This window comes from Schistocerca americana, chromosome X, assembly GCF_021461395.2.
Source record: "Schistocerca americana isolate TAMUIC-IGC-003095 chromosome X, iqSchAmer2.1, whole genome shotgun sequence".
NCBI classification, from domain to species: domain Eukaryota; kingdom Metazoa; phylum Arthropoda; class Insecta; order Orthoptera; family Acrididae; genus Schistocerca; species Schistocerca americana.
Genome location: NC_060130.1, coordinates 622,295,887 through 622,305,979, shown reverse-complemented (window position 1 = coordinate 622,305,979; position 10,093 = coordinate 622,295,887). Strand labels below are relative to the sequence as shown.

The 10,093-nt window shown below is 33.9% G+C and overlaps 1 protein-coding gene across 2 annotated transcripts in view; it reads right to left on the bottom strand.

Moving 5' to 3' along the window:
- Positions 1 to 1,770: 1,770 nt before the first annotated feature.
- Positions 1,771 to 10,093, bottom strand: part of LOC124555109 (DNA fragmentation factor subunit alpha-like) — a 92,915-nt gene continuing 84,592 nt past the window's right edge. The window contains exon 6 of one of the 2 annotated variants that reach the window (XM_047128912.1): positions 1,771 to 8,102. The gene's annotated coding sequence lies outside the window, so the exon portion shown is untranslated. The remainder of the gene's footprint in view (positions 8,103 to 10,093) is intronic. The other variant, XM_047128913.1, reaches the window with a different exon arrangement.

Sequence of the window (10,093 nt, the reverse complement as noted above, 5' to 3'; positions counted from 1 at the left end):
TATGTCATTTGAACAAAACATACCATTTGAAACAACAATGAGATTTTTTTTAAGGAGTTTAGTTTAGGATGCATAACATCTGCTTTTACATATTCTGAAGGTATCGGAATGTGTAATATCAGTATTAATGTTACATTTAATCTGACAGATGGTAACCAGTTTAGCAGAAGAGTCATATTTCCAAATAATTTTACAACTGTAAAACTGGGCAACTTAGTTACAGTTAGCACTTTTTGTAACATAATCTCATACATATATTACCATTACATTTAATTTACATATATATGGAACTGTATAACCTTTGTCCTTTAATTTTGAGAGCAATAAAGTTGCTATGTGCAATGAGATATTCAAAACACAGAATATTAATTGACACAAAGTCCCCCCCACCTCAACCCTCCAAGGTGTGGACAACGTTGTGACATGAAGCCATAGACAGCAAAGGTAGACTTAAATTCATATGTCACATGATTTGGTGTTTCTTTATGACACGCAGTTATAACTTTTATATAAATTTGCCCAGCTGTATGAATTTTATTTTGTCCATACACCATAAAACATGTCATAAAGTTTGCCAATTTTGAGAGATTTATTTTTCTAATTTTGTTAAAATCCAAATTATAGACCTATTCTAACTGAAACAAAATGAGAATTTAAAAAACTAAACTGCAGTATGCAAGGGAATTAAACAAAACTTATACACTCATTTATGCAAATGTTGGGGTGTCAATGTATGAGGAAAAAAAAAGGTTGCTACACTTACATTTAACAAACTGCCGTCTAGGTAAGGTATTTAGTTCAAACTGATAGACACTTGCTCACAAGTTCAGTGGTATCAGAAGAACAAAGTCATGACACATTTAATATAATGTTCTAAGCAACTGTAAACCATATTTGCAAACAAAGTTATAATGTGAAATTAAAGTGTCTTTTTTACTAAATCATCCGTAATTCCATTAATGAGACTTGCTTCCTACAATTTCAACTGTCACACTTGTTTCTGCAGGTATATGTTGTGTCATAGTGTTATCCCAATAAACTACAGAAATAACTTTTTTTTTGTTTCCAGCGGCCAAATAAAATCTGTTTTAAAATTTAATTCTTATACAAAATGGTCAACATATGTAACTTATTTATTTCAACTTACCTACAGTTAGTCAGCTATTCAAAGCTGTCAGCAGTAGCAGTTTCCAAGAAATCTATAAACACGTTTTTCCACCTGCAAACAAAATGTCTTTGCGACCAGCTGAAGTGAATGCACCCAGTTGTAGCTTCCATCACTAATGGCAGCACTATCAAGAAGCATACTGGAGTGGCAGCACTATGCAACAACATATCGCAGAAGAGCTTTATGTTGGATGTTGGTGTGAGTTACAGTATGTACGAATAACGTGCTAGAGCACACTTTTATCACAAAGTTATACCTCTACCCAGTTTTACAGTACCTGCAGAATTCCTGCTATAACATGAAATGCCGTTAGAATGTAAAATAGTGACACTTTCCCAAATTTTCTTTTCTTTTCACAATTTAAACATGAAGAAAACAAAGTAAATAATAGATGTTTCTGATCTAACATGAAATTAATGTATGTTGAAAAGTGTAGGTGATGAAAACAATTGGTTTCCTACAAAATGTATGTAGGCAAATCCATGGCAGTAAACAATAAATTCATCTCCGTGATTATATGTGCACACTTGCAATTTTGAAATATATGTTCACCTCTCATGGAATTATCAGGAAGGAAACAAATACATTAATCAGTGACAACATTTTAATGTACAAAACAAACAGTATTTAATCAGAGGTATTATAAAGTTTACATCCAATAGCTCTAGTATAGGTGCTCCTGACATTAGCCACTCTTACAATTTAGAGGTTACAGTAACATGATACACTCTGAAAGAATGTTTCTAATGCACTCAATATTAGAACATTACAATGTTCTTTCCAATAATGAAGGTGATACAAATATTACATGTTTTTCACTGTACATATATTAATACAATCAGTTTTTAAAATTGCAACTTATGACATGCTGCATGCACAACAAAGAGTATATTTCAAATATGTTTTAGAGATAATGTAGCTTACAACAATTATGTATGAAATAGATTCCAAATAAACAATCACAAAATGTGTGTTTATAGGACTGACCCAAAATTGAATTTTTTTGAGTGAGAATAAATAAATAAATAAATACATACATACATACATACATACATACAAACTTATGGTTCTCCTTGAGAGGCGGAGGTTTTGATAAACTGCTATGACGGTTTTTGCCAGATTATGGAGTATGTTGTTGTTCTGAATTCAAGAAACATGTCAGACATTACTTTGATATTGACATCATAATGCAATGATATCCCGCTGAACAGGTAAGTTTTCTTTCAAAAATAAAGTCATACACTGAAACCTTGAAAATTGTTCTTCCCACATAAAACTGACATAGTGCCACTGTAGCTTTAAGTTTAACCTGCATAACAAGCTCTCCAGTGTATTCTATGGCAATACTTATGACAAACCAAGAAACACAATTTCACTGCTCGTATCAAAATTTTGTCACAGAATGCAATTATTGATCATTGTTTGCTCCAGTTATACTCAGCAAATATTCTTCCAAACTGCTGTTTATCTTCTGCCGTCATAACATTGAACTATAAAAGTTTAATAGTTATGATTTTGCAATGTTTTAAGTATACTGCCTTTACAAGATGAAAATGCAAACAGAAAGCTGATCCATTTTCCTATGTGAACAACAATAGTTTGTGCATGTTGCAAAAAATATTATTGATTTTCAAATAACTCCCAATTAGTTTTCCTCCGAGACTCTCTCTGCACCTAAGCGCCCACCACACTTTTAATTTCTATATTCATACCTGCTCGGAAATAATTGTTTCTTATGTTGAACAAATACATTTTCTGTGTGTTTTGGTATACAATACTTGAATGAATTTTAGATATGGACACAAAATATTTTTAAGAAAGCCATCTTTCACACACTACAATTCCAATGAGAAGTAGCATACAGTAAAATGTTACATGACAGCATTACCTTTCATATAACACCCAAGCAATAGGTATTGTATTTAATTCTTTACATATTTACACTAATTGCTCAACAGTATTTAAAATTAGTACTGTTAATCAATTAGTAAGTTTCACTTAGAACCAGGCAAAATGCATAAATGTAAGAAAGATGAATAAAATGTAACACTGAGACCATATCAAGTTTGAAAAAGGTGAGGGAGTAGTGACTTGATGTAAGAAACAAAGAAACTGTCTCATTTCAGAAGCTAATATCTTTCAAAACAAGACATGGAAAAACATTTTTTATAGTGAGGTTTTCCTTTAGTTTCAACAAAAATGTCTAACACATTTACCTTTTTGCCTTGGACCTCAGTTTCCTTACAGAGCCAAATGTATAAATCATGAGTCAGAAATAATAGTCAACTATAATAGTCAAGAGCCACTGGAATAACATGAAAGCTGTATACATAAACAGAGCATAACAGTTATTTCACATGATCTTTGCATATTTTCTGAAATGCCTCCTAATAAGATTATGTCTACACAATGACACTTATCAGAGTTTGATTACAAACTTCTATATCACCTCATCCACCCCTTCATAAACTCAAGTATATTCACCAATGAGCAATATACATGGTGCACTCCCAAATTGTCTCCACTGCACCTTGCAATATACTGATTCTCCAAAGTGGTACAGGATGGATTCCACTTATGGTTAAAGACTGCTGGTGAAACTGAATCAATACTGAAGTCATTACATTCAACATTTTGGTGATTTGTATGTCCTACCACTGATAGCAAGTTTCTAGATGACAATGTTCCATGTCACTGAGCTACGAATACTTATTAACTAACCTTTTATGGGAAGTAAAATATACAAAAAGTGAACTGAAGTGCCAAAAAATTCTTCTGTTTATTTCTATCCATAAAATGCTACGAATGTCCTGTGTAAATTCTTAAGGTGTTGCCCTAAAGATCTTACTTTCTTTCAGAATTGTTCACAGTTTAGAATCTAACTACAAACGATTGAAATTATCTGATAACAGCCAAGAGGTAATGACTGTACTTCACTTACATCGTTTTTCATATTATCCCATGATCAATTACTGCACATGAAAGTGTACCTTTCCTTTGGATAGGCCACCTTCTTTGAGCCAAATAATATTTGGATGTTTAAAAAATTTGTTTATATTTCAAGCACAATTACTTGACAAGAGCAGGCGGCATACAGAACATAGTAGAGTTCACAACTTTTAGAACTGTTTTCCCACATACTTACACAGTCCCCCATGGTCAATCATTGTTAAAGAATGCATCTTCTCATGATATTCCTCACTGTAATGAAACAATTAAATAGTATGACTTCTGGATGACTTGCCCACATATTTTCTATTTCTACCATTTCAGTCATTTTTAAAGCTTTTTTTTATGATTAAAACAGTGAATGAGAGGACAGTCCACTAGTGATCTTTGGGACAAAGTGCTGAGTGGCAGACAGGCATGCCAAGAGGAGAAAGAGGAGGAGGAGGAGGAATGATCAGTAATGCTTCCAAACTTCTTTTTAGGATTGGTAAGGATGCCTGCACACATTCACAAGTGCATAGGGTGAGGAGAGGGAAGGGAACAGAGAAATTTCAATTGCTGTGCAGGAAATGCCCTAAGAAAAAAAGGGCCAGAATTGCAAGCTAGGTGACAAGAAAAGTGCTTGGAGGGTAGGTAACTTTCCTGTCATACTGTACACTCTTTTGCCTCCAAACTTTTCTGATGTTTCCTTGTTACTGTTATTTTTGTCTTTCACCAATATTTTTATCTATCTTGACTTTTTTATGACACTTTCTCTTCTACTTGAATACTGTTTCATGACCCGTTCAGATGACCATCAACCACTCAACACTTCATATTGATAGTGAATGATCTGGTACCCAATTACTATTCGAAATTGTTCAATTTCATCAGGAAATTCACCATGCATATTTCTTACAAGAAAAGTAAAACTTAAATAACCTGTTTTCAGTGAAGTTTCTGGCAATGTGGTATAAATGCAGCTAATTTATCATTAAAATTTTATTTGGCCATGTATCTTCTCAGAAAATATATTTCACCAACACTCACGGACCTTCTGCAATTACAAAAAAATATGCTGTCACAAATTTCATTGCAGGAGATACAACAACGATGGGAAAGAGGAAGAGTTGGAGGAGGAGGACATACACAACAAATAATAAAATAGAAGGTGTATATTAATGTGGGTGGTGGTGGTGGTGGTGGTGGTGGTGGTGGTGGTGGCAGTGGGGGTGGTAGTGGTGGCAAAGAGGGGAAATGAGGGGGTGAGATTTATCAAACTACAAGCGTTTTAAATTTTGCATAAACCACAGGCAAGTTACTCCGGGGTTGTGATTTAAATTAATGGAGAGCCATTAGACAAACTGTGGATGCAACCATATGCATTCTTCCATGTTATAGCTCAGTCACTTTTAGAATGCTGCTACAATAAAGTATAAATAACTAAGTCTTGATGAAAAATAGTACAAACCAAATTATTACCACTTACAGAACAGGTATAGAGGTACCCTTTATTACAGCACCTAACTACATATTTCTAATGTGCATCTGTAACTATGTTAGACACATCACATCAACAGCATTTTTATCAATATTAACTTCAGGGCAGGCAGTAACAGAAATATTTAATCTACCAATTATCCATTTCCTTTCAGTTCTCTGAGCAACTATTTTTCCACTTCATTTTGCCAAATAGCAGTGCAGTCATTATACACAGCTCCATATTCTTCAAGCTATTTCCATAATTGTTAGCATGAAGCTAAATGTGTATACATATCTATATGTTCCAGTATAAACCAATTTTTATATATCATTTTATATTATTTCTAATCTAGTTTTCTGCTTATGGTTTAACATGTAATATACTATTTGTATCACTGTTTTAGAAGGCATTTAGAGCAATTCACAGTACTTCCAGAAAAAACCATCAATGTTTTTGGAAAAAAGAAAAATTGCTGTCACCCCTGGAATTATATACTTTATGCTTTTGGCCAGAAAACTAAATATTCCAAGGATAAAGGAAAATAAGTTTAGATACTATTTTTGAATGCCACTTTTAGTACTTTCACATAAAGAGGCATCCAGTTAAGAGCATGTTACCCCATCTTATAAAGTGCATTTAAGAGTACAAAATAAATAATCTGAAGTTGAAAAGTGAATTTAAGTTTGGCAGTGGTAATGAGATGTAACTTATATATGCCTTACTTATATTTCATTTTCAAAAAGATGCACAATTAATAAATTGCACAAAGGAGCTATGGAGAAGGAGAAAGCTACCTCTTATCCTAGCAGCTTTAGTACACACATTCCATTAAATGCAGAAAAAGGTATGGATCTCACAAAATAGCTACTCTTCCAAACCATTCATAATTTCTTTTCCCTACTCCAGGCACCATAAAGTATTTTCAAATGTATTGTCCCCTTCTAACTACTGTTTCAATGATTCAATCAGAACAAGTAAATTGGATTCAGCCAAGATGAATCATTTCACAACATTGTGCTTAACAGTATTCTAAAATATACATCTCTACATCATTTTCTCCATAACTACAATTCCTGTAACTATCCTTATCATAAAACTCCATATCACTCCATTCATTCATAGTGATGCAACTACTACAGGTCTTATGAACAATGATGTTATGAAATACTTTTCAAAGGCCAAAATTACGTTCACATTTGTATAAAAGTAGATCCGTAAGTTTATTGAGATTTGAGCAATGAACTGTTTACTATCCTCAATGTCAGTCAGTCTTGCAGTATTTGAATTTGTTTATAACTCCAGTTTTGTGAGCGTAAGTGTTCAAATCAACAATAGTATTTTACACACTGTGGTATATGAGAAATGAGCTTCAATTAGTTAATAATTTTATACAATGAGTGATTAAAGTAAAATAGAAACCTGAATTACTTTATAGATCATGTGTTAAGTTTAAATTTAATTGAGCTGTCTGAATAGGTAGAAGCTAATAGTTCAGTTCACAGCTTTTAAAGTCAATGTATTTTCACTAGTTGCCTTAGTTATGAACGAATTACTTTTAAAAATGAGCCTTTTTCAGTCTTTCTTCATTTCAGTTAAAACTATGATTGTAAATTTGTTACCATAAGCCTTTTGTATCCGCATAATAAATGTTTGTGATAAAAAATCTCTAGTCATTTACTGAATGATCTGTACAATATCTGTCACAGCACATATAACACCTGGCCATTCAGGAAAATTTTCTATGCTGTCAACAGAAATTAATATTGCAGACTTTGGCAATCTTTTGGTTTTCTTCCTTTTCACTATTTTATTACATCAAATACAGACCCAAAGATATACATATCATCATTATCTGTTGCCTACTCAAAAAATCATTAACAGCAACTCCTTACCAATAAAAATACTTTCCACCAGAGCAATATCATGTCACAAATTTTATGCTAATTTTCATTCTGCAGTTATCTGACCATATTAAAACTCCCAATCATCAAAGAACTTTCCTTAATGCTTGTATTAAAGATTAAAAATTCAGATTCAGATTGTAAAATCCTAACAATATAATTGCATACAATGCATTTTACCTGAGCATTCACTACTACTGATGATATTAACAATGAACAAAGACACAGAGCCTATCCAGCTAGTGGGGAAATCCTGTCAATATCAAATATTGTGCAAATCCATGAACTTTGTATCTGTTACAGGTTTCTGGCAGTGTGCGGTCAGGTTGTGTTTTAATTTTTTTTCCTATTGTTGCACAGTTATACAACAAATCTCAATACTACTCTGGACATACTGCACAGCAATCCTAAATTTGCAGATAAATTACAATTATTAATTTAAACTAATAGTCTTATGTTAGACATGCACATACCATTACATCTATAACTTAATTTGGAAAACAAGAAATATCTTAATTTTAATTCAAGACACTGATATGTTAGAGAACAATAAAGCAGACAATAACTTTATAGCTACTGCTGTGGGAGTGGCTGATAAATATTCCATGCAGGATAGAACAATCTGAAAGAAGAGACAAATTTCACATTAGCTGACACAAGTCACTTGCGGGAGCTTTAAATCAATTAAAAGATTCACACAACACACGGATAATTTTTGGTTTTGTTAATACATAAAAATAAAAAGTTAAAATTATTGAATACATTAGATAAATAATAATCTGTCAACATCCTCTCCCTCTCTCTCTCTCTCTCTCTCTCTCTCTCACACACACACACACACACACACACACACACACACACACACAAGGATGAAAGCAGGGAGGAAAGGGGGAAGTATGGAGGCAGGGAGGAGAGGGAGGGTACAGAGGGAAGGAGGGAGGGAGAAATGGGGAGGTACAAAGGGAGGAAGAGACAGATCGGGGAAGGAGAGAGAGGAATACAAGTAATTTGAAATGGGGTGTCTTGAGTGAAGACTGTTGTGTGAGGCTCTACTATTATTCTTCACACACAGGCAAAGTTCACATTCTGGAGTGGGCAGTTTGGCAATGCGGTCTATCCCTGCGGTTGAACCGCATCATCATTTGACATACAGATCCCACAATATCTGGCAATTTAGCTGCACATCTGCCTACCCCCAGGGTGGTTATAATATGCCGAGTTATACCTGTGCATTGGGTTTCTGTTTAGTTGTGTGCAGCATTTAAGACGTGTGTGTGCAGTGAGTGCGGGCAGAGTTCGTGCCACTAGCTGGCTGGCAGTTGGTGAGTGGTCTGGTGACATTGGGCAGCAGCTGAGGCAGCATGGTTCTACGTAGGTTTTTCGCGGGCTGGTCGTGACAACAAAACTTTCAAGTTGAATTGTACTTATTTGCTCACGTGCAACACAAATATTGCTGAGCACAGGGAAGCATAAGGTGTCAAATGAAAGAGAATTTGATTACAAATGCAATGATATAAGGATATGATCTGGAAATGACATATGTGGTGATACAGACACAAATAGATTTGAATACAACTAGTGCACTAAATAATTCATAACTTTTAAAATGTTCATTACACCAGAGAGATGAAGCATTCAATTTGTAGATCTCAGTAAGACACGTCAACAGAACTACTTACATGATCATTAACTTTAATAATTAAGCTGTGAGAGACATTTTAATTGGAAAATTATTTGAAATCAGCATATCTTTTGAATGAAAACAGAGATATTGATAGCATGGCAGTATATTTTGGCATCAAGAGCTATTCACCACAAACACCATGTAGATGTTAAGATCTATTATTTTATTATCCATTTTTATTGTTTTATGCTAAATTTTCATAGTTTTCCCCAAAATTTAACTTTGATTAAAGATATATGAATTCTAACAACAGCAATGGAAAGAGGAGAAAAAATACTATAAAACTGATGCACCACTCATATTTGTACAATAAATAGTAAAGGTACTATGAGAATGAACAATTCTCACCACTGCAAGCAGAAATTGTAAATATTTGAATTTTGAGGGCAAACTGCAGTGCCTAAAAATTATTATTAATTATGTTTACATTGTGAAATTTTAGCGTGCAGATAATGGCGCAATATTGATCACACTTGTCTATAAAAAGTTGTATAAGAGGACTGGTGATCACATGAGCCCTTATGTGACATCAATTGGTGTGCTTTTTGTGGATGGGGGTGCCAAGAGATGGAGAAACATTACAGTTTTCTGGAGGGGGTGACTGAGGTCAGCATCAGAGCTCCTCAGGGTCTTTTGTCAGCAGTCAGTCAGTCTTCAGTTGGTGATTCGGTATGATCAAAGTTGGGAAGAGTTGTATGAGTGGTGGTCCAGCCTCTCTAGTTAGGTGTTTGAAATATTTCCCATTCTGTGGGATGTTATAGATATCTCCCATTCTGTTGGAATGCATTTGATTTCCTTCATCATCATTTTCTCAACTGCTGAAAACAAAGAAATAGTCTTCTTGCACACTTTTATTAACTTTCCATGAATTTATGTTAGCAATCAACTGTGAGAAACAAAGAATTGAACAAGTTTATCATATGCATTAA